We start from the raw sequence: 26,242 nt of genomic DNA, 5'->3' as shown, positions 1-26,242 counted from the left end.
GATTAAGGGATTCAAAGTAAAGCATCAGCAAATTTGCAGATGACACAAAGCTGGGTGGCAGTGTGAACTGTGAGGACGATGCTATGAGAATGCAAGGTGACTTGGACAGGTTGGGTGAGTGGGCAGATGCATGGAAGATGCCGTTTAATGTGGATAAATGTGAGGTTATCCACTTTGGTAGCAATAACAGGAAGGCAGATTATTATCTAAATGGTGTCAAGTTGGAAAAAAGGGAAGTACAACGGGATCTGGGGGTCCTTGTTCATCAGTCAATGAAAGCAAGCACGCAGGTACAGCAGGCAGTGAAGAAAGCGAATGGCATGTTGATGGCACAATGGGCTAAGTGTTCGGCTGGCAACCGGAAGGTAGCCGGTTCGAATCCCGCTTGGAGTGCATACTGTCGTTGTGTCCTTGGGCAAGACACTTCACCCACCTTTGCCTGTGTGTGAATGTGTGTGAGTGATTGGTGGTGGTCGGAGGGGCCGTAGACGCAGATTGGCAGCCACGCTTCCGTCAGTCTGCCCCAGGGCAGCTGTGGCTACAGAAGTAGCTTACCACCACCGAGTGTGACTGAGGAGTGAATGAATAATGCGATGTAAAGCGCCTTGAGTATTAGAAAGGCGCTATATAAATCCCATCCATTATTATTATTATTATGTTGACCTTCATAAGAAGAGTTGAGTATAGGAGCAAAGAGGTCCTTCTGCAGTTGTACAGGGCCCTAGTGAGACCACACCTGGAGTATTGTGTGCAGTTTTGGTCCCCTAATTCGAGGAATGATATTCTTGCTAGCCGGGGAGTGCAACTTAGGTTTACAAGGCGGATGGCAGGACTGTCATATGCTGATTGAATGGAGCGACTGGGCTTGTATACTCTGGAGTTTAGAAGGATGAGAGGTGATCTTATTGATACATATAAGATTATTAAGGGTTTGGAGGCGAGAAACATGTTCCCAATGTTGGGGGAGTCCAGAACCAGGGGCCACAGTTTAAGAGTAAGGGGTAAGCCATTTAGAACGGAGATGAAGAAACACTTTTTCACACAGAGTGTTGTGAATCTGTGGAATTCTCTGCCTCAGAGGGTGGTGGAGGCCAGTTCTCTGGATAATTTCAAGGGAGAGCTAGAGAGTGCTCTTAAAGATAGCGGAGTCAGGGGATATGGAGAGAAGGCAGGAACGGGTACTGATTGGGGCTGATCAGCCATGATCATATTGAATGGCGGTGCTGACTCGAAGGGGTGAATGGCCTACTCCTGCACCTATTGTCTATTGTCCATTGTCTCTAACTAGTAAGAACTGCAGATGTTGGTTAATACACAAAAAGACACAAAGTGCTGGAGTAACTCCGCAGGTCAGGCACCATCTCTGGAGAACATGGACGGTTAATTTTTCCGGTCAAGACCCTTCTTCAGACTGATTGTAGGGGAGAAGAAAGCTGGAAAATGGGAGAGGCAGTACAAAGCGTGGCAGGTCATAGGTCCACTCAGGCGAGTGGGGGGGGGGTGGGGGGGGGGGGGTGATTGACAGGCAGATGGTTGAATCAAAGGCCAGAGATAAGAACAGAAGTTGTGAAAAGGTTTAAAAAGATGAGGATTGTGAAGCCAGAAAGTGGAAAGTAGCAAGGGAAGGGATGCATTGGTGGTTGAAGGGAGAAATAGGTAAGAGTTTAGTTGTGGCATAGGGGAGGGGGGAAGAGGGTGGTAGATATAGGGGGGAAAGGGGTGAGGGGTTAGTTAGAGGTTACGTAAAGTTGGAGAATCAAATGTTCATACCGTTGGGTTGTAAGCTATCCAAGTGGAATACAAGGTACTGTTCCTCCTGTTTGCGTGAGGCCTCACTCTGGCCACGGAGGAGGCCCAGGACAGGAAATGTCAGGGTGGGAGTGGGAAGGCAACTTAAAATGGTTAGCAATCTGGAGATCCATTAGGTCTTGGCGGACAAAGTGCAAGTGTTCTGCGAAAAGGACACCAAGTCTAAGCTTGGTCTCGTCATTGGACTCAGCCACCATTTCACGGAACACTTACTCTCTCTGTACGCCAAGGCCTACTGGATCTTCCAGTTGCTAAACATTTGTTGCTAGCCACACAGTGTGGGTCAGTTCCCATTCCTACACTGACATTTCTGCCCTGGGCCTCCTCCATTGCCAAAGTGAGGCCACATGCAAACTCGAGGACACCTCATATTCTGCTTGAGAAGCTTACAACCCATTGGTGTGAACATTGAATTCTCCAATTTTAGGTAACCCCTAACTAACTCTTCCCCCTTTCTCCCCTCCCCCCCCCCTCCCTACACCCCCTCTCTTCCGCCCTTCCTTCCCCTGCTACTTTCCTCCCTGGCTTTACAATCTGCAACTCTTCAAACCATTTGCCTATCAAGAATAACACCTCACCTGTATCAACCTATTATCTGCCACGCTTTATCCCTCTTCTCCCCTTTTCCAACTTTCTTCACCCCCCGTACAATCAGTCTGACGAAGGGTCTTAACACGAAAAATCACCTGTGTATGTTTTCCTGAGATGCCTCCTGATCTGGTGATTTACTCCAGCACTTTGTGTCCTTTAGCTAGATAACTAACCTGCTCATTAACTGAATTCAGTCAATCATAATTAATTGAGTCAATGCTATTAATTTTCATTGGCGTGAAACATCATTGCATGATATCACAGGAATGTTTCATTGGCCATAGGTTTTGAAATATTGCTTTCTTTTTGCTTTGCATTATCTGAGTTTCTTTAGTTATGAAGGACCAGCTATTGTCTGCTGTGATCATTGTTTACCATGTAACTTTGAGTAAATTCTCTGGCTAGAACATTAAATTTAAGGAGGTTATACTGGAAGAACCTGCCAAAATATATGAAGCTGCCCTGCATCTCAACATCTTGTCTTTGTATGAAACCTGTGGCAAAGCTCAGTTTGGTGGACTTAATTATCATGCCACAAAAGGGGGTTTGAACAAGATGTAATGGCAACCCATTTTATATCCAGCCCATTTATCTTCTTGACTTGCCATACTAGCTAAACTGCTCACCAGGTCTCCTTCTCAATTTGCCAGGATGTTGCCACTCAGGATTCCATCAAATCTACTGAAATGTAGTGTACGGGGTTTCAGCACAGCATCCATGCTACGGCTGATGGGTCATTTATAGAAGAAGTATTATAGGCATTGACTATATTCCCTCCCAAGGTTTCTCATAATGAAGACTGAAAATATAGATGTTTAGAAACCTGCTGTGGAGATAAGAGACAATAATTTTCAATAATTTAAATAATTCACAAATTGAAACTAATTTTACAACTGCGACTTTCTAGAAGAATCAGAATTATTACGCGCAAACAAAGGATACAATTATCAACACAGTATATCTCAGACTACCAATGATTTAATATTTTAACCAGCAAGTTGTGCACAATTATGATCTATGACACTTATTCTTTTTATCTAGCAGATTTAATATCATTGATCAGAATCTTAAAAACCAAAGGAAGTATTGATTCTGTTTTCCATTCAAGATGCAGACTTAAATTGCTTCATCTATTTATATCAGCTATTTTTTTAATGACTGGAAACATATCATACGCTGCAACTTCTTGCCACTCACTGATCGTGAAGTAAATTGTGTCAACAAAACGCACTGCATTTCTTTTATTATGGATTCCAGGCACATCTTTCGATCTCCCTCTCTCTTTGTCTATCTGTCTGTCTAGCTAAGACTATAGTTGCCAGCAGAATTTAAAGCAATTTGGGTACTTTTATCCCAAGTAGCGCAGTGGTATAGTTGTTGTCTTACAGTGCCAGAGACCTGGGTTCGTTCCTAACTACGGGTGCTGTGCGTTCTCCCTGTGATGGCTTGGGTTCACACTGCCACCCAGCTTCGGGTCATCTGTAAATTTGCTAATGTTACCCTTCATCCAAATCATTAATATATATTGTAAATAGCTGCGGTCCCAGCACTGAGCTTTGCGGTACTCCACTAGTCACTGCCTGCCATTCTGAAAGGGACCCGTTAATTCCTACCCTTTGTTTCCTGTCTACCAACCAATTTTCTATCCATGTCAGCACCCTACCCCCAATACCATGTGCTCTAATTTTGCCCACTAATCTCCTATGTGGGACCTTATCAAATGCTTTCTGAAAGTCCAGGTACACTATATCCACTGGGCTCTACCTTATCCATTATCCTGGTTACATCCTCAAAAATTTCCAGTAGATTAATCAAGCATGATTTCCACTTCATAAATCCATGCTGACTCGGACCCATCCTGCTACTGCTATCCAAATGTGTTGCTATTTCATCTTTTATTATTGACTCCAGCATCTTCCCCACCGCCAATGTCAGGCTAACTGGTCTATAATTCCCTGAGAGAGAGTGGGACCCTTAATGAATCAAAGCAGTCTAATCGGCGTGGAGCCACAAGAGATGAGCAGGGTCCTCCAGGAGTATTTCTCCTCCATTTTTACTGTGGAGAAAGACAGGAGGACAGCGGAATTTGGGGTAGTCGCTGGAAGTGGCTTGAGAGCAGTCAGTATTACGATCTCAGATGTGCTGAAGGTCCTGGCGCGTATGAAGATAGACATATCTCCCAGGCGGATTCACTCTCAAGAAGGCCGATCGTACGACTGCCACAGTAACTGTTGGTACAGGCACACACTAGACTGGTGAGACAGGTGACATTCCTCCACTGACCTTCTGTTCAAAGCAGGCATATAATGCATTGAGTTTGAGGGATCGATTGCCATCGATACTGCCCATCTTCGCTTTGTAGTCCCTTATAGCGTGCAAGCCTTGCTGCAATCTATGAGTGTTTGTGTCATTGCATAGAGTTCTAGAGTGTTATATCATTTGAGATAAAATAGCTATACTAATCTGATTTGAGAGAAGACTTCAAAAATGAAATCTTAACATTGTACAGTTGCTTTGAATTATGCATTTGAGCAATACAGAATTATCCAAAGAATATGCCAACTCATTTTGTTGTAATAATCAGTCACAGTTGCTACAAAGTAAACTAAAACTACAGGTTGGAAATATGAAATTTTAGATATATTCAGCAGGTCAGCGAGCATCTAAAGAAAGAGAAAGTTAATATTTCAGATTGTAATTTTTCATCTGGAAGGTAATATATCGCAAAAAGTTTATCAATCTGAAACATGAACTCTGCTTCTCTCTCCAAGGAAACAGACTAACCTGCTGAGTAGCTCAAATACTCTATTATTTAAAAGTAACTGAAAAAGTGGACTCTGTGACAGGTCTATCTCAGTAATCCAAATTCAAAGATAAGCATTACTGGGAAGAAATTGGCTAACATCTGAAAATGGGATTAGAGAGATAATCACAAGATTGTATGCAGGAGTAAGTCATAGAAACATAGAAACATAGAACATAGGTGCAGGAGTAGGCCATTCGGCCCTTCGAGCCTGCACCGCCATTCAATATGATCATGGCTGATCATCCAACTCAGTATCCCGTACCTGCCTTCTCTCCATACCCCCTGATCCCTTTAGCCACAAGGGCCACATCTAACTCCCTCTTAATTATAGCCAATGAACTGGCCTCAACTATCTTCTGTGGCAGAGAGTTCCAGAGATTCACCACTCTCTGTATGAAAAATGCTTTTCTTATCTCGGTCCTAAAGGATTTCCCCTCTATCCTTAAGCTGTGACCCCTTGTCCTGGACTTCCCCAACATCGGTAACAATCTTCCTGCATCTAGCCTGTCCAACCCCTTAGAAATTTTGTAAATTTCTATAAGATCCCCCCTCAATCTCCCAAATTCTAACGAGTACAAGCCAAGTCTATCCAGTCTTTCCTCATATGAAAGTTCTGACATCCCAGGAATCAGTCTGGTGAACCTTCTCTGCACTCCCTCTATGGCAATAATGTCCTTCCTCAGATTTGGAGACCAAAACGGTACGCAATACTCCAGGTGTGGTCTCACCAAGACTCTGTACAACTGCAGTAGAACCTCCCTGCTCCTATACTCAAATCCTTTTGCTATGAATGCTAACATACCATTCGCTTTCTTCACTGCCTGCTGCACCTGCATGCCTACTTTCAATGACTGGTGTACCATAACACCCAGGTCTCGTTGCATCTCCCCTTTTCCTAATCGGCCACCAAAAGTCAAAAGGTATCTCAAGTCTACTTTGTCATTCATTAAGATTAGGCTGTTCTGTTGTATTGTCCACTTTCCTATCCTATTTTCATCAATATCAATATAAATACCAGCCTTGTATGTACACAGTGAATGAGCATACAAAAGCCAGCATGATGGAATATTGCAAAGATCAACACTTGGCATGATTACATTTTCCTCCTCCTAACCCTTAATTGTGAAATATGCTGTCAGTTCTGGAGTCTTAAGTCAGAAGAAGTAGAGTTTACCCAGTTAATCACTCTTGGAATCTTATCTGTTCAATGACATTGTCTCTCATTCTTCATACGTGAGAGTAGAGCAAATGCACTCTTACTCTCATCACGGGACACTTGGTTAACCAACATTCATTTTCTATATTGCAGGAGTACACAGACCGTTCCACAAAAGTCGATATTGTCCATGTCAGAAAATACACATCAGTCAGTACAGTAACCATACCACCACAGTATTGTGATGAATGGTGTTGATGAGAGACAATTCACATGAACATTTGTCTCCCCCCATCTAGCTCCAGAATCAGGATGTCCCATGCTCAATGGATGATTTGAATGGACTTGAAGTTTCAATGTATGTTCGATTGTTTAATAGATTATTTGCTATTCAAAGGAAAAAAATGTTTTGTTTAATTTCCAAAGCGACTCTCTTAAGTGGCCTCCTATGGTGAAACTGGTAGCCTATGTTCTTAAGAGACAATGCAGTCTCTTATGGTTATGCAGGGAGGTTACAGGTAAACTCTCATTTAAATTTAATAATATTAATGGGATGTCGATGTCAGCCGTTCATAACTCCGGGAAGCCCTGTTTAGAGGGCATTATTCAATAAAGACTAAATGCAAAAGTAAAAAAATATCTTACGCTAAAAGGTAAAATAACTGGAACCAGATTTGAGGAAGGACATTCTTACTATTGAGGGAGTGCAGCGTAGGTTTACAAGGTTAATTCCCGGGACTGTCATATGCTGAGAGAATGGAGCAAGCAGCTGGGCTTGTACACTCTGGAGTTTAGAAGGATGAGAAGGGATCTCATTGAAACATAAAAGATTGTTAAGGGTTTGGACACGCTAGAGGCAGGAAACATGTTCCCGATGTTGGGGGAGTCCAGAACCAGGGGCCACAGTTTAAGATAAGGAGTAAGCCATTTAGAACGGAGACGAGGAAACACTTTTTCTCACAGAGAGTGGTGAGTCTGTTGAATTCTCTGCCTCAGAGGGCGGTGGAGGCGGGTTCTTTGGATACTTTCAAGAGAGAGCTAGATAGGGCTCTTAAAAATAGCAGAGTCAGGGGATATGGGGAGAAGGCAGGAACAGGGTACTGATTGGGGATGATCAGCCATGATCACATTGAATGGCGGTGCTGGCTCGAAGGGCCAAATGGCCTACTCCTGCACCTATTGTCTATTGTCTATTCTTATACATTTTATGCAAATTTCAATTCCATAGAATTGACTAAAAGGTGTCAATTATATTTATTATTTTAAATCGCCACTCCAGAAACAATTTACCGGTAAAAACATATTTTTATTCTGTGGTAATGTGTCACAACATCAACAGGGTCAAGCCTCCTCAAATTGCCTTCTATTAACTGTTAAAACAAAAAGTTCAGAAGGCCTTAACACCCCTGGGTGGAGACAATGTCACAGATGGTGTCGATACCTACCTCACTTCATTGCATAATGACATGATCTCACTGTATCAGTTGACTGAACTACTTACCAAGTGGATTAACTTGAGTTGGTGGATTGCATACATTACCTGCAATCCCAAAAAGGTTACAATTTAGAGTTCCTTGGAGTTTCCTGCCTTTCTTGATTTATAATATGCAAATGCTGCAGACTATTCATTCAGATTATGCCAAAACCTCCACATCAATAAATATTTCTGATAAACTTTTTTCCTTTTAAAGATGTTTCAGTTTTTTAAGAAAAATTGTATCATAAATTCTTGATGCGGTTTTACCTTTATTTACCAGTTAATGTTTCAAAATAATAATATACATTGAAGTTTCTGTACTGTGATATAGATCTGAACTAACATCTGTACATCTTACAATATTATAGAAAACTAGACCAAGGGGGACCTGCTGTACCTGCATGCTTACATTCAGTGACTGATGAGCAAGGACCCCCAGATCCCATTGTACTTCTCCTTTTCCCAACTGGACACCAGTTAGATAATAATCTGCCTTCCTGTTTTTGCCACCAAAGTGGATAACCTCACATTTATCCACGTTAAACTGCAACTGCCATGCAGCTGCCCACTCACCCAACCTGTCCAAGGCACCTTGCATCCTCATAGCATAATTAACCAAATTTACAGAGGAGTGGATTTTTTGAAATTATAAGGTAAATTTCTACCAGAATATGTAAAAATGTCACCGTTATTGTGACGTCAGCAGCTGGCCAGCAGTTATATTTGAAAAAAAAGTCAGATTGGTGAACAATTTTAGTAAAAGACTTGGGAAATAATTAACCAAATTTACAGAGGAGTAGATTTTTGAAATCATAAGGTAAATCTCAACTGAAATATGTAAACATGTCCCCGTTTCAGCAGCTGGTTTTCGAGGAGATGTGATTCAAAGTCGAAAACACACACACACACACACACACACACACACACACACACACACACACACACACACACACACACACACACACACACACACACACACACACACACACACACACACACACACACACACACACACACACACACACACACACACACACACACACACACACACACACAGTTTTAATAAGTACTAGACCAAGTGGGACCCCGTTGGGTCCCAGCATCACACGGGAGGCCCCAATGCAATATTCCACCTCTCCACCAATTCCAATATTGGTGGCCAGTCTTGGGGGGGGGGGGGGGTCGGGGCGTGGCGCTAGTATGGGTGTTGCGGGCTGAAGGGACTGGTTTCCAGAGGGCGAGTATGGACATTGTGGGCCGAATGGATTCTTGGGCTGGCGGCTCAGTCACTCAAGCCTGTTGTGCTGGCAGCTCACTCACGGCTGGTGGGCTGGCAGTTGACTCATGGCTATTCCTTGAAATTCCATTTCAAGCAGGTTGCAAGGCCACCAAATTTAAGTGCAGTTTCTTACCACTTCAAGCAGGGTGCAAGGCCACCAAATTCAAGTGCAGTTTCATACCACTTCAAGCAGGGTGCAAGGCCACCAAATTCAAGTGCAGTTTCCTACCATTTCAAGCAGGGTGCAAGGCAACCGAACTCAAGTGCAGTTTCATGCCATTTCAAGCAGGGTACAAGGCCACTAAAGAGCGAGTCATGACCTCTCCCTCCTCCATCTTGCAGAGACTGAGCCACGCCCACACTATAGTCCCTCCCCCTCCCACCAGAAGGGGCGTGGCCTTCATGGCATGATTGACAGGGGAGAGAATCTCAACATTTTTTAAACACTAATAACTCTTTTATTTTTAATCGATGGGAAAAATCCTCTTGTTCTGCGCAGCGGCGGGGGACTCTGAGTAAGATGGCCAAAAATCACAGCCGTAAGGGACAGCGTTTTTCTAAAATCAATATGCAGAATAACAGGAAGTGGTCAAGATCAGACTTTTAGTAATATAGATATGATAGATGGTAATGTCCTAATCATCCCAATAAAGATAAATTCAATGCAAACCAAAGAAAACAATATTGGCACTACATATTGTGTGTGGGTGTGTGTGTGTGTGTGTGTGTGTGTGTGTGTGTGTGTGTGTGTGTGTGTGTGTGTGTGTGTGTGTGTGTGTGTGTGTGTGTGTGTGTGTGTGTGTGTGTGTGTGCCTGTGTGATTTCGACTTTGATTCACATCTCCTCGAAAACCCGACGCGGAAACGGTGAAATTTTAAATATTCCGGTAGAGATTTACTTCATGATTTCAAAAATCCCCTCATCTGTAAATTTGTTTCATTATTTCCCGAGTTTTCTCCTAAAATTGTTCACCAATCTGACATTTTTTTCAAATCTAACTGCTGGCCAGCTGATGCCGTCACAATGTCTTTGCTCGTGGCCCACCTGGCTTGTGCCCCCCGGCTCTGGATTAAAACGGCTGCTGTCAATGTACAGGGGCACTGATTTCCACGAGTTACATCTTCTAACAGCGCAGAAAGAACATGCATGTGGGCCCTGTTCTGCAGATCCCGAGGTCACCGCAGGTCACTGGCGCTCACGAGCACTCACGAGCTTCCTGGCTTGCTTTTGAAGAACTTTCTCCTCGCGGCCTGCACAGTGAGTTAAGTCACGCCCCTCCCGCTCCCCCTCCCTTACCCCTCTACCACCTACTCACTGCCCCCCTCCTCTCTCCCCCACTCTCCCTACCTCCTCTCTCCCCACTCCTCTCTCCCCTCTATATCTCTCCCCCTCCTCTCTCCCCCTCTCTCTCCCCCTCCTCTCTCTCTTAACCCCCCCCTCCCCCCTCCTCTCTCTCCCCTCCTCTCTCCCCCCTCCTCTCTCTCCCCTCCTCTCTCTCCCCCTCCTCTCGCTCACCCTCCTCTCTCTCTCCATCTCCCCCCTCTCTCTCTCCATCTCCCTCTCAATCTCCCCTCTCCCCTCCCCACTCTTTCCCCCCTTCCCCCTCTCTCCCCCTCCTCTCTCTCCCCCTCCCCCTCTCTGTCCCCCCCTCTGCTCCCCTCTCCACTCCCCCTCTCCCCCCTCCACCCTCTCATCCCCCCTACCCCCTCCCCCTCCCTGTGTGTTTGGGGGTGGTTAGTGTGTGTGTGATGCCGCACCCCCCCCCCCCGCAACCACAGGTTGACAGTACGGGATCCAACGGGTCCCCCTTGGTCTAGTGTCTTTTTTTAAAGATAAGCTATATATATTGTCAAATACTACAAATACTACAAATACTCAAGCACACAGTGTAAAAACAGAATATACTGACCCAATGATGAAGCAGAGTTTTGACCTAAGAAAATCTCATTAAATAAGAGAGGAAATGAAAAAAAAGACAACAGACCCCTCCCCTCTCCCCCCCCCACCTATACCCCACTCTCTCCCCCTCTGTTCCCCCCCTCCTCTGCCCGCTCCCCATTCCACCCACCTCCCCCTCTCTCTCTCCCCTCCCCCTCCCCCTCCCTCTCCCCTTCCCCTCTCCCCTCCCCCTCTCCCCTCCACCTCCCCCCCCACTCTCCCCACTCTCTCCCCCCTACCCCCCTCTCTCCCTCCTCCTCTCTCTCCCCCTCCTCCCCTCTCACCCCCACTTCCCTCCCCACTTACCCCCCGTCCCCCTGTGTGCTTGGGGGGTGGTTAGTGTGCGTGTGATGCTGCAGCCCCCCCTCCCCCTGTGTGCTTGGGGGGTGGTTAGTGTGCGTGTGATGCTGCAGCCCCCCCTCCCCCTGTGTGCTTGGGGGGTGGTTAGTGTGCGTGTGATGCTGCAGCCCCCCCTCCCGCAACCGTGCGTTAAAGGGACGTGATCTACTGTATTTTTGAAAAGGTAAGCTATATATAATGTCAAATACTAAAGAAGCACATGGTGTAAAAACAGAATATGCTCACCCATTGATGAAGCAGAATTTTGACCTAAGAAAAGAAAATCTCATTAAATAAGAGAAGAAATGAAATAAATGACAACAGTTTAATACCACAAATTAATGGAATATTACTTGCTTTCCTTGGTTCCATCCACGGACCTGGGCTGTGTTGTGAATTGGATTGCTTCTGAGGCGGTTTCCTCTGAGGAAATGTCCTCATAATTTCCTGATTTATTTCTTTCATTGGATAATCCATTTGTTTCATTGGATAATCCACTTGTTTCATTGAATAATCCAACGAGGATTTCCTTTCCACACTTTTTTTACTAGGAGAACTTAAATTAAATGAATATCTGGTCAGTTTTGAGAGCATGTTCTTTCATATAATGTAATTGCCAAAAACAAAATCAAATAGAAGAGGAAAAGGGAAATAATCCTTACCAACCTTTCAGAGGGTGGTCTCAAATGTCTGATGGCATGGCCAGAGAAGTGTACTTCTACCAAAAGAATAAAAGAAACAGCATTACAAAAAATTCTACATAAATATTTTTTTGTCTGTTTTGCACAATGCCTGATTTACTAAACTAATGCCTTAGAACATGGGATTAGAACAGAGGAACAGAGCCCTTCTACCCACATTGTCTGATGTCAATCTAAATTAATTCCATCCTCCTGCACAAAGTCTGTACCCCTGTATATTCTGCCTGTTCATGACTCCCTCTGAATGCCTCTTAAACATTGCTATCTTATTTGCCTCTTTCAACACCCCAGCAGTGTGTTCCAGGCACCTGCTGTTCTCTGTAAAAATGGAAAACTTCCCTTGAAAATCTGCTTTAATTTTTCTCCTTCTCACCTTAGCTTGAATCCTCTGACAAATTTAGTTTAGTTTAGATATACAGTGTGGAAACAGGCCCTTTGGCCCACCGAGTACGCACCGACCAGCAATCACCCATACACTAGTTCTATCCTACACACTAGGAACAATTCATAGAAGCCAATTAGCCTACAAACGTGCACGTCTTTGGAATGTGGGAGGAAACCGGAGCACCTGAAGAACCTGAAAAAACCCCACATGGTTCAGAAGTAAAATGTACAAACTCCATACAAACAGCACCCATAGTCAGAATCAAACCCAGATCTCTGGTGCTGTAAGGCAGCAACTCTACCACTGCGTCACTGTGCTACTGATTTGACATTTCCACCATGCAAAAAAGACCCTATCTATGTCTCCTATAATTTTATATACTTGCCTCATATCGCATCTCAGTCTCTGCAGACATGCCTGAGAAAACGCACCAAGTTTACCTTAAAGTTAACCTACTCCAATTCAGGCCACATCCTGGTGAATCTCCCCTGTGCCCTCTCCAAAGCCTCCACATCCTTCCACTAATGTGGTGAGCGGAACTGCACATAATGCTCTGAATGTGGCCAAACCAACGTCTTTTTTGCAGTTGCAACTTGACTTTCCAAATTTGATATTATTGCTCCAACCAATGAAGGCAAGCATGCCATATGCGTTATTAACCATCCTATTCACTTATGTTGCCACTATCAAGGAACTCTGGACTTGCAACCCTCGATTCCTCTGTGAATAAGTGCTCTTATTCACAGAGGAATGCCATTTACTACATCTCTCTTTCATTTGAACTCCAAAAATGCATAACTTCACACTTGTCTGGAGTAAATTACATCTGCCATTTCTTCACCCAATTTTCCAACTGCTGTAGCTTTTGACAACCATTCTCACTATCCACAACTCCACCAATTTCTGTGTTGTCTGCAATTTTACTAACCAGACCACATACATTTTAATCTAAATTATTAATATATATTACATACAACAAAGGTCCCAACATTGACCTTTCAGAATGCAGCAGTGGTCATGGACCTCCAGTCAAAAAAATATCACTCTGCAACTACCTCTGTCTTCTACAACCAAGGCATTTTGGAACCAGGTTGCTAACTCACTGTGGATCCCATGTAACAAACTCTGGACCAGCCAACCATGAGGGATCTAGTCAAGTGCTGCACTCAAGACCCTGAAAACTACATCCACTGCCTTGCCCTCGTTCAATTATCGAAACACTCAAATTTGTCAGACAGGATTTCCCGAACAAAAAACACTGACTATTTTTAACAAAAAAAATGCTTTTCCAAAAGCAACTAAATCCTACCCCTAATAATCTTTCATAAATGTCAGTACAGTAACAGTTCATCCTGTCTCTTGGATTTTGCAAATCAGTTAATTTAATGTCTGTGTTGCATCTATATTTGCTGTGAATCATACAAGCTCATTCATTGCACATTTCTTGATATCCAAACACATTTGATCTCAGTCTTGAATTTACAAATATGCCAGAACCCATACCTAACTTGGGAAAACTAGAACAGATTCCTTCTACACATTGGTTTTCCCAGTTTGATTGATAAGTTTGACTCTCATTTCAGTATTATGTTCCTTTCTTTGGAATTGCAGAACCAATGGAAGTTGTTTTTCTTAAATAATCCTATGTAAATAGATTTATTTATTGAAATCATATTCTATGTCGCTCTCCAGGCAGATGCTAACTGCATTTTGTTGTCTCTGTATTGTACACTGACAATGACAATTAAAGTTGAATCTGAATCTGACTCTGAATCTGAATCTGAATCTGAATTAAATCCTCATTAATTTCTTTTTAAAACAAATTAATTACTTCTCTTTTTATTGTTCTGTATTTAAGATATGCAACCTATTATTATAAATGATGCAGCATGGAAAGAGGCCTATCAGCCCAACTCATCCATGCTGACCAAGATGTCCCATCTAAACTAAGTCCCATTCACTCACATTTTGCCCATATCCCCATATCCCCTTCATATACCAGTCCAAATGTTGTTATTGTACTTGCCACAACTACATCCCCTGGCAGCTCGTCCATATACTTTGTATGAAAAAGTTCCCCCTCAGATTCCTATTAAATCTTTTTCCTCTCACCTTGAACATATACCATCTCGTTCTTAATTCCCCTACTCCAGGAAAAATGCTCTGAGCATTCATCTACGTTCCAAGGAATAAAGTCCAAGCCAACCTTATCTCTTCCTGTACCAGGCCCAGGTATCCATCATCCTTGATATTAATGTCATTTCCACCTTTGTCACTATTGGATTAATTCTGTGTTTTTGTTCCTCTAGCAGCTAAGCAACGTACTAATTAGCACCTTGTCATTGACCGCCACTCCTTGGCTAAAAGGCTCTTATTTCCCCAAAATGAAATATTCCTCGTAAAAAAATGTTTTCCTTCTTTTCAGCTGTTGGTCGAGCTGTTGATTTAAACTAAAAGTGCATGGATTTTAGAAATTGATAATCAAGAGATGGGGTTGGAGACTGATATCCATGTGTCTCCAAAGGTAGAAGTGCAGTTTGGATGAAGATGCTCTGGATGTGGAGCCTTGGCAAGTAGGGAGATGGGAGAGAAGAACAAAAAGATGGCAAAATTGTTTATGGATGGATCTATTTATTTTTGTAAATTAAAAATATTCAGTTTTTGTAAAGCTTGCAATGGATTTTTCAGAGGCAGAATAATTATGCAAGATATTTTGTCATGGTCTATTATTGTTTTAGAAAGGAAACTCAAAATTATCCTCTCAAGAACTAGTCTGAACAATATAGACATAGAAGCTATCAGCTATTGGTTGGAAAAGGGTAGTAGAATTGGTGGGTATTAGAAGGACAATGTGCACACAGTGGGCTGAAGAGCCTATGTCCCTGCTAGATGAGTCTATGACTACTTTGAGATGAAATCATTCATCAGTAACCTGTGAATCATAAAACTGATAGCAAAACAATAATAGAGACATTGAAGAAAAATTATGTTCTGAGTTACTTCAGAGAAAATGGTGTTTGGATAGGTATTGTGTTCATGAACATTCCAGTTTAGTTTGCAAATTTTAAAGTGACCACTTCTGAACTGTTTCCAGTTATCCACGGCAACATTACCATGGATTATGATGCAATAAGATAGGACTGAGAGGAGAACCATGCTGATCGACAGCAAAAACCATCAGAAACAGCAACAGGTTGCCCCACACAAGAATATACCTGCACACAGGATGGAATCAGCCAGGAGAAACACTTCACAGTCCAATACACACGGTGAGTAAGTATCCTTGACATATTGAAATAGGCACATTAGGCACATAGATTGATCACCTGACCCTTCAAGCCTGCCTCATCATTCATCAAGATAATGGCTGATCTTCTACCTCAGCTTACTCTTCCTGTATTACCCCATATTCCGTGTGTCCCTTATTATCCAGAAATCCCTTGATTTCTGCTTTGAACAAACTCAATAGATAGATGGATAGATAGATAGATAAATACTTTATTAATCCCCTTTTCAGGGAAATTCACAATTCAATGATTGTGCCTTCAAAGCCATCCAGGCTAGAAAATTCCAAAGATTCATAAATAGACGAAGAAATGTTCTCCATCTCAGTCCTAAAATGTCACCCCTCATTCTGAGACTGTGATCCTTTTTTTCAAACCTGCTATCTGCTGAATCTTTGCTTCATTCCCAACATGACATAGATATACGTTTTAGGTAAGCAAACCAAAACAGTTTTTGATTCTGCAGGTGCATTCTCACCAAATTGCAGTAACACATCATTAATCAAATCTTCTCATAATAAAGGTAGATAAACCTTTTTCCATCCAAATCATTTGTCTTACCTGCATGTCAACCTTCACTGACTTGTGTACAAGGACTCTAAATCCATTTGAACATCAATATTTCCCAATCTGTCACCATTTAAAAATACTCTCCTTTTCCGTTCTGTGCTTCAAAGTGGATCCCACATTTTCCCATATGTTCCATTTGCCATGTTCACACCTGCTCAATTGTCTATTTTATCCTGTAGCTTCTTTACATCCTCTTCATACTCCCAATCCCATATACTGTAGTTTTGTTTCACCAGTAAACTTGGATACTTAGACAAATCATCCATGTACATAGTGAATAACAGGGACCCAAGCAGCAATTCGGTGGAAATTCAATAGTCACAGCCTGCCAGCTGGAAAAATATTACTGTCTGAGGTGTCATATACCCAGCCTGACAAAACAAGATGCTGCCAGTGGGATGTGATTGCTACAATTTACCAGTGCCTGTCAGAATGTCCATCATGCTCGGGCTCCTTGCTTCAGGATCATTCTGAGGTTCTGCCAGAATTCAGATTGATAATGAGGCTAGGGCATGTATTGAGGGACTGCAGAGTAGAAGTCCAAAGATCATTGAAGGTTGCAATACAGATAAACACCTTGGTAGGAAGACATAGCAAAACTGATTTCATTACTCAGGGCATTGAATACTGAGGTAGGGATGCTATAGACGTTTGTCAGATCTCTGTTGGAGAACTGCTGGCATTTCAGATCACCAAAGTATATGAAGGATGTGATAGTGCTGAGAAGGGTGCAGAGGAGGTTCACCAGAATGCTGTTTGGGGTGAAACAGTTCAGTTATTATGAAAGAGTGGAGAAGCTAGGTACTTTAGTCACTGGGCTTATACAACATGGCAATTGGCCTTTCGATCCACTTTGTCTGTATTGGGCCAGTCTCATTGATTGTATTTGGCTCATATCTCTTTCAACACTTTTTATCCATATATCTGTCCAAATGTCTTTTAAAAAGTGCAAGAGGCTTAGATGGGGTGGAATTTGTCAAGTGTGTTCAGGAAATATGAGAAACCCGTACAAGCCAGGGCAAAGCTTAACCGACTCTTAGGAAATTGGGCAGGGCAAATGACTGAAGTTTCTGTGGGTGAGTCTTTTGGGACCAACAACTACAGTTCTTTTAGCTTTAAAATATTATATATGAAAGGAAAGGCTTGGTCCACAAGTTGATGTTCTAAATTGGAGCAAGAACAACCAATATTAGAAAGGAACTTGCAAAAGTTGATTGGTGTTGGATATTTGCGGACAAAGGGATGTCTGAAGAAGGGTCTCGCCCCGAAACGTCGCCTATTCCTTCTCTCAATAGATACTGCCTCCCCTGCTGAGTTTTCCCCATATTTGTGTCTACTTTCTGTAAAATGGGATACTTTTAAAGGCGCCATAGTGAAAGTTCGTGGTATGCATGTTTTTGTTAGGGTAAAGGACAGATAAGAGTAAGGAAGACATAGACACAAGGAACTACAGATGCTGGTTTACAAAAACAGTCCTAATATACTGCAATAAATTGAGGGCTATACATATTGCAGTAAAGGAGGTGCTGGAAGTTCTAGGACGGTAGTTAAATCTCCTGAGCCTGATCAGATATATCCAAGGACACGGTGGAAAGTTGGAGAAGAAATTGCAAGAGTCCTTGCTGAGATATATGAATTACGGTTAGACATAGGTGAGGTACTGGAGAACTGGAGGGTGGCAAATGTTGTCCTCTACTTAAGAAGGGTTACAGAGAAAAATCTGAGAACTGCAGACAATAACTCAAACATCCATGTGAGAAAAGTTACTGGAGAGGATTCTGAGGGATAAGATATACTTTCATTTGGAAAGACGGATTGATTTGGGATAGTCAGCATAGTTTTGTGCATGGGAGGTCATGTCCCCTGAATTGTTTTGGAAGAAGTAACCAAGGAGGTTAACAAGGGCAGGACCATAGACATAGTCTATATGGACTTCAACCAGACCTTTGATTAAGATTCTGGATGGTAGGCTGCTCTGGAAGATTAGATTGCATTGGATTCAGGGAGAGCTAGCTAACTGGACACAGAATAGGTTTCATGGTAGGAGGCAGGTGGTGGAAGATCATTTTTGGTGACTGATAGTGTTGCCTCATGGATTGGTGTGGGTCATTGCAGTTTGACATCTTTATCGATGATTTAGATGGGAATATACAAGGCATGATTGGTAAGTTTGCAGATAATATTAATATTGGTGGTATTTTAGACAGTGTCGATGGGTATCAAGAATTTCAGTGAGACCTTGATCAACTAGGCAAGTGGACCAAGAAACTGCAAATGGAGTTTAAGTCAAATAAGTGTGAGGCGTTGCGTTTTGGGAAGTTAAACCAGGGCTGGACCTTCACTGTGAACGGGAGGGCCCTGGAGAATATTGTGGAGCAGTGAGATTCAGGTGTGTAAGTACATAATTCCCTGAAAGTAGCATCACAGGTAGATAGGGTGCTAAAGAAGGCTTTTGGTACATTGGTCTTCATCAGTCAGGGTATTGCGTTTAGGAGTTGCGATGTTATGTACAGGACCTTAGCGATGTTAGGTACAGGACCTTAGCGATGTTAGGTACAGGACCTTAGCGATGTTAGGTACAGGACCTTAGCGAAGCCACATTGGGAGTTCTGTGTTCAGATTTGGTCACCCAGACAAAAAGGATGCTATTAAGCTGGAAGAGAATGCAGAGAATATTTACAAGGATGTTGCCAAGACTCACCGGCCTGAACTACAGGGAGAGGTTGGGGAGGCCAGGACTTTATTCCTTGGATAAAGTAATTCCTTGGATATAAGATATAAGACAGGCAGTTTAAAAAGGGATAAGAGTCTAATGTCAGGCAACACAGGTGCTGTTTTGAGAAGAGGGGTGATAAATACAGGATTGCAGGTGTTGGATCTAAGTGCACACTGTATACAATACAAGGTAGAAGAGCTTGTAGCGCCATTAGAAATTGGCAGGCATGACGTTTTGGTATCACGGAGTCGTGGCTGAAAGAAGATTAGAGCTGGAAGCTGAATATCCATGGATATACATCCTATCGAAAAGACAGGCAGGTGGGCAGAGGGGATGGGGTGGCTCTGTTGCCAATGAAATTCAATCCTTAGCAAGAAATGGCATAGGATCAGAATATATAGAATCCCTGTGGTGGAGTTAAGAAACTGCACGTGTAAAAAGACCCTGTTGGGAGTTATACATATACAGGCTTCTGAATAGTAGGCAGGATGGAGGGCACACATTATATCAGGAAGTAGAAAAGGCATGCAGGAAAGACAATGTTACAGTGGTCATGGGAGATTTCAATATGCAAGTAGACTAGGAAAATCAGGTTGGCACTGGATCCCAAGAGAAGAAATGTGTAGAATGCCTATGATATGGCTTCTTACAGCAGTTTGTGTTCGAGCCAACTAGAGAAAAGGCAATTCTGGATTTAGTGTTGCGCATAGAACCAAACTCTATGAGGCAAGTTAAGGTGAAGGAACCCCTAGGAGGCAGTGATCATAATATGGTAGAATTCAATCTGCAATTTGAGAAGGAGAAGCTGAAATCAGGTGTTTCAGTATTACTGTTGAGTAAAGGTAACTCTAGAGGCATGAGAGAGGAGCATGCTAAAGTTGATTGGGAAGGAACTCTAGCAGGAATGACTGTGGAGCAGCAATGGGAATAATTCAGAATGCACAGGATCTTTCTATCCCAAAGAGGAAGAAACATATCAAGGATAGAATGAGGCCACCGTGGCTGACAAAGGAAGTCAAAGATAGCATAAAAGCAAAAGAGAAGGCATTTCACATAGCAAAGATTAATGGGAAGCTGGAGGATTGGGAAGCTTTTAAAAACCAACAGAAGGCAACAAAAAAAGATGAAATTTGAAGGTAGGCTAGCCAATAATAATGAGGATAAATAAAAGAGGCTACCAAAAATGTTTACTGATACTGTATATAAAGAGTAAAAGAGAGGAAAGAGTGGACATTGGACATTATGGAAATTATGCTGGAAGGAATAGCAATTGGGAACAAAGAAATGGCGGATGAACTGAATAAGTATTTTGCGTAAGTCTTCACAGTGGAAGACACCAGCAATGTCCCAGAAATTCAAGAGTCAGGGGGAAGCAGAAGTGAGTGCAGTTGCTATTACAGAGGGAGAAGTTGCTTTGGAAACTGAAAAATCTAAAGGTGGATATGTCACCTGCACCTGATGAACTACACCCCATGGTTCTGAAAGAGGTAGCTGTAGAGATTGCAGAGGGATTAATAGTGATCTTTCTGAAATCAGTAGAGTCAGGAACAGTCCTAGAGGACTAGAAAATCACAAACATGACTTAACTGTTTAAGAAGGGAGCGATACAAAGTAAATTAAATTATATGCCAGTTAGTCTAACTTCTATGGTGGGTAAAATTTTAGAGTCCATTATTAAGGATGAGGTTTCCGGGTACTTTGAAGGGCATTATAAAATAGGCCGAAGCCAGTATTGCTTTGTTGAGGAGAGATCTTGCCTGATAAACCTGTTGAAGTTTTTTGAGGAGGTAACAAGCAGGATAAATAAAGGAGTTGGTGGATGTTGTTTGCTTGGATTTTGAGAAGGGCTTTAGGTGCCACACGTGAGGCTGCTAAACAAGATAGGACCCCATGGTAGTAGAGGCAAGGTACTAGCATGGATAGAAGATTGGCTGACTTGCAGAACGCAAAGAGTGGAAACAAGGGGAGACATTTCTGGTTGGCTACCAGTGAGTGAGATGTTCCACAGGGGGGTCTATGTTGGGTCCGCTACTTTGCACGTTATATGTTAATTACCTGGGTTAGGTAATTGATGGCTTTGTGACTAAGTTTGCAGACAATACGAAGATAGGTGAATGGGATCGGTAGAGTTGAGGAAGCAAGGAGGCTGCAGAAAGACCTGGACAAATTGGGAGAGTGGGAAAATAAATGGCAAATGGAATAAAGCATTGCAAAGTGTACAGTGAGGCACTTTGGTAGAAGGAATAAAGGCATAGACTACTTTCCAGAAATTGGAGGTGCAAAGGGACTTGGGAGTGCTGGGGCAGGAGTCCCAAAAGGTTAATTTGCAAGCTGAATCAGCGGAAAAGAAGTCAAATGCATTATTAGCCCTCATTTTGCTGGGATTGCTAAATAAAAGCAAAGATGTAATGCTGAGGCTTTATCAGGGGTTGGTGTGTCCACTTTCAGGATCTTGTGAGCAATTTTGGGCTCTATATCGGAGGAAGAATGTGCTGGATTTGGAGAGGGGCCAGAGGAGGTTTACAATAATGATCCCAGGAATGATTGGGTTAACATATGAGGAGCGTTTTAAGACTCTGGGCCTGCACTCGCTGAAGTTTAGGATGAGAGGGAGATCTTATTGAAACCTAGTAGTAGCAATGTTACAAAATTTTGAGATTTTAAAAATCAAGTCTGTAATTTATCCCATCAGATAAAGCATAAAAATAAGTTTAATTTGACACCTAATTCACTTTCATATCTCAAGTATTTAAAAAGTTATGGCCATTTTCATACTGGGAAATGAGCATCTTGTTCCCTATTGATTTTCTATGGACATAACAAAAAAGCTGTGATCGTGAACAGTCAAAAGCCCATAACTTTCTTAAAAATTAAGAGAACTGAATGAAATTTTCAGTTATCATAGATTGAAGCATTCTGAAACAAATATAAAATAATCTTACTTGGATGACCTGAAATTAAAGCATATAATTAGTTAGTTACCTAATTGTAGCTAATTTCAGACTTCAATTACTAGATCTAAACATCTATCCATTTCTTAATAAATGATTAACATTTTTAAATAGCCTAAATGTCCAAATAATATTCACAAATAATTCACAATAAAACATGATTTTTAAATCTCATTTACATTAATTTATAGGCCAAATGGAAGGAATTCAGTGTTTAATTGTTGTAAATAAATGCCCATTTAAATCAGCTTTCCAGTGGGTCCCTGTGGAACGCGCTGGTTTAGAACGTTCACATTGCGGTAGATTTGTGCCTCAAATGCCCAGAAAAATACTGCGGGATATAATGGGCCCAAATTGAGCTACTCGCAATATTAAACTTTGTATAAAGGGATCTTTAGAAGCCCTTTTTAATGTAAAAATATACAACCTAACTTCTGCTATTTGCTTTATGAGACCCTGCGGTTGCTGGCGGTCGCGGGTTTAGAGATTGATTTTTAAACTACTATAACTATTATTCAAGGCCTTTAAACCTAATAATAGCTTTTGCGACGGGGTCTTCCAGCGATTTTTCGTTAATAATTAACTAGGCTGAACATTTTCGATTGGAACAGCTTAGAGAAAATCGCGTTTTAAACCCGCCCCCTCTAAACGGCGCCAAAATCGCGCACACTTGCAGCGACAGATTTTCAACTACGCTTCAGGTAGGCTTTGCAACATACCTACTAGTAGATAATGAACAGAGTAGATAGAGTGGACATGGAAAGGATGTTTCCAGTAACGAGAGTCTATAACCAGAGGGCACAGCCACAGAATAAAAGAACGTACCTTCGTAATAAAGATGAGGAATGTCTTTAGCCAGAGTGTAGTGAATCTGTGGGATTCATTGCCAGATAGCCGTGAAGGCCAAGACATTGGGTATTTTTAAGACAGGGGACATACAGTGCATTCAGAAAGTATTTAGACCCCTTCACTTTTTCCACATTTTGTTACATTACAGCCTTATTTTAAAATGGATTAAATTCATTTTTTATCATTAACCTACACACAATACTCCAGAATAAAGTAATGAAAGCGGGTGTTTAGAAATTTTTGCAAATTAAAATAAGTAACTGAAATATCACATTCACATAAGTATTCAGACCCTTTACTCAGTCAGTACTTTGTTGAGGCACCTTTGGCAGCGATTACAGCCAGAAGTCTTCTTGGGTATGACACTACTAGCTTGGGTTATTTCTCCCATTCTTCTCTGCAAATCCTCTCAGGCTCTGTCAGGTTGGATGAGGAGCATCGATGCACAGCTATTTTCAGGTCCCACCAGAGATGTTCGATCGGGTTCAAGTCCGGGCTCTGGCTGGGCCACTCAAGGACATTCACAGACTTGTCATGAAACCACTCCTGCATTGGCTTGGCTGTGTGCTTAGGGTCGTTGTCCTGTTGGAAGGTGAACATGCGCCCCAGTCTGAGGTCCAGAACGCTCTGGAGCAGGTTTTCAGCAAGGATATCTCTGTACTTTGCTCCATTCATCTTTCCCTCAATCCTGAATAGTCTCCCAGTTCCTGCCATTGAAAAACATCCCCACAGCATGATGCTGCCACCACCATGCTTCACCGTAGGGATGGTATTGGCCAGATGATGAGCGGTGCCCGGTTTCCTCTAGATGTGACGCTTTTAGCAAACTCCAAGCAGACTGTCATGTGCCTTTTACTGAGGAGTGGCTTCTGTCTGGCCACACTGCCATAAAGTCCTGATTGGTGGAGTGCTGCAGATATAGTTCTCCTTCTGGAAGGTTCTCCCATCTCCACAGAGAAACTCTGGAGCTCTGTCAGAGCGACCATCGGGTTCTTGGTCACCTTCCTGACCAAGGCCCTTCTTGGAATCGTGTCACGCCGAGAATACGGGAAGAACGAAGGTGTGTGACTGAGAGAAAGGGTGGTAACCGTGGAGTGCAGGAGACCCAGGTGGCTGTGCCTAATGAAAACAGGTAAACCCTCTTGGGAACTGTCGGGGGAGACGATGCTTCCAGTCTGAGCAGCGGACACGTCGGTGGCTCCAATCCTAGAGATTGGACTCGACCGGCGACGGGCAGAGCCATAGTGGTGGGTGACTCCATTGTCCAAGGAGCAGACAGGAGATTCTGTGGTGGCAGACGAGACGCGAGGATGGTCTGTTGCCTCCCTGGTGCCAGGGTTCAGGATGTCACAAGCCAAATTCAGAATATCCTTGAGACAGAGAGAAGGTGAACAGCCAGCAGTAGTTGTGCACGTAGGCACAAACGACATCGAGAAGAAGGGGAAGGAGGTTCTCCAACATGAGTTCAGAGAGGAAGAAGACTGAAAAGCAGGACTTCTAGGGTGGTTATCTCTGGATTGCTTCCAGTACCTCGTGTTAATGGGGACAGGAACAGGGAGATAGGGGGTCTGAATGTGTGGCTGAGGGGCTGGTGCAGGGAGCAAGGATTTAGATTTATAGACCACTGGGATCTCTTCTGGGGTAAGGGTGACCTGTACAAAAGGGACCGGTTACACCTTAACTGGAGGGGCACCAACATTCTGGCAGGCAGGTTTGCTAGGGCTACACGTGTGGGTTTAAACTAAATAGTGGGGGGGAGGGATTGACAAATTGGGAGTATAAAGATGGAGTTGAAGGGGAAGTAACTACAGGAAAAATTACAAAAGATTCTCTAATTAATTGGAAGGAAACTTCGAAGGGATAAAAGAGTAAGGTCAGGGCCAATTGCGAGCGGTGCGAGGTCGGACGTGAATACGGAGGTCAAAGTGTTGTATATGAATGCGCGAAGTATAAGAAATAAAGTGGACGAGCTTGAGGCTCAGTTAGAAATTGGCAAGTATGATGTTGTGGGAATTACAGAGACATGGCTGCAAGAGGGCCAGGGCTGGGAACTGAATATCCAAGCGTATACCTCCTATCGAAAAGACAGTCAGGTGGGCAGAGGCGATGGGGTAGCTTTGTTGGTGAGGAATTAAATTCAGTCCTTTGCAAGAGGTGACATTGAAACAGGAGATGTGGAGTCAGTATGGATAGAACTAAGGAAATGTAAGGGTAAAAAGACCCTAATGGGACTAATCTACAGGCCCCCAAACAGTGGCACGGACATAGGGTGCAAGTTGAATCAGGAGTTAAAATTGGCATGTAGCAAATGTAATGCGGTGGTTCTTATGGGAAATTTCGACATGCAGGTAGACTGGGAAAATCAGGTTGGTACTGGACCCCAAGAAAGGGACTTTGTAGAGTGCCTTCATGATGGATTCTTAGAGCAGCTTGTATTGGAGCCGACCAGCGAGAAGGCAATTCTGGATTTAGTGTTATGTAATGAACTGGATTTGATAAACGAACTTGAGGTAGTGACCATAATATGGTCAGGTTTAATCTACAATTGGAGAGGGAGAAGGGTAGATCGGAGGTGTCAGTGTTACAGTTGAATAAAGGGGACTATGGGCCATGAAGGAGGAGCTGGCCAAAGTTGACTGGAAAGATACCCTAGCAGGGATGACACTGGAACAACAATGGCAGGTATTTCTAGGAATAATACAGAAGGTGCAGGATCAGTTCATTCCAAGGAGAAAGAAAGATTCCAAGGGGAGAAGGGGCGACCATGGCTGACAAGGGACGTCAGGGACAGTATAAAAATAAAAGAGAAGAAGTACAACGAAGCAAAGATGAGCGGAAAGCAAGAAGATTGGGTAATGTTTAAAGAGCAACAGAAGATAACTAAAAATACAATACGGGGAGAAAAGATGAGGTACAAAGGTAAGCTAGCCAGGAATATAAAGGAGGATAGTAAAAGCTTCTTTAGGTATCTGAAGAGGAAAAATTTAGTTAAGACCAAAGTTGGACCCTTGAAGGCCGAAAAAGGCGAATTTATTATGGGGAACAAGGAAATGGCAGATGAGTTGAACAGTTACTTTGGATCTGTCTTCACTAAGGAGGACAAACAATCTTCCTGATATAGTAGTGGCCAGAGAATCTAGGGTGATGGAGGAACTAAAGGAAATCCACATTCAGCAGGAAATGGTGTTGGGTAGACTGATGGGACTGAAGGCTGATAAATCCCCAGGGCCTGATGGTCTGCAACCCAGGGTACTTAAGGAAGTGGCTCTAGAAATTGTGGATGTATTGGTGATAATTTTCCAATGTTCTATAGACTCAGCATCAGTTCCTGTTGATTGGAGGGTAGCTAATGTTATCCCACTTTTTAAGAAAGGTAGGAGAGAGAAAACAG

The sequence above is a fragment of the Amblyraja radiata genome, chromosome 17 (genome assembly GCF_010909765.2).
Source record: "Amblyraja radiata isolate CabotCenter1 chromosome 17, sAmbRad1.1.pri, whole genome shotgun sequence".
NCBI lineage: Eukaryota > Metazoa > Chordata > Chondrichthyes > Rajiformes > Rajidae > Amblyraja > Amblyraja radiata.
The sequence above is the reverse complement of the archived record's forward strand: the minus strand, read 5'-3'. Positions refer to the sequence as shown.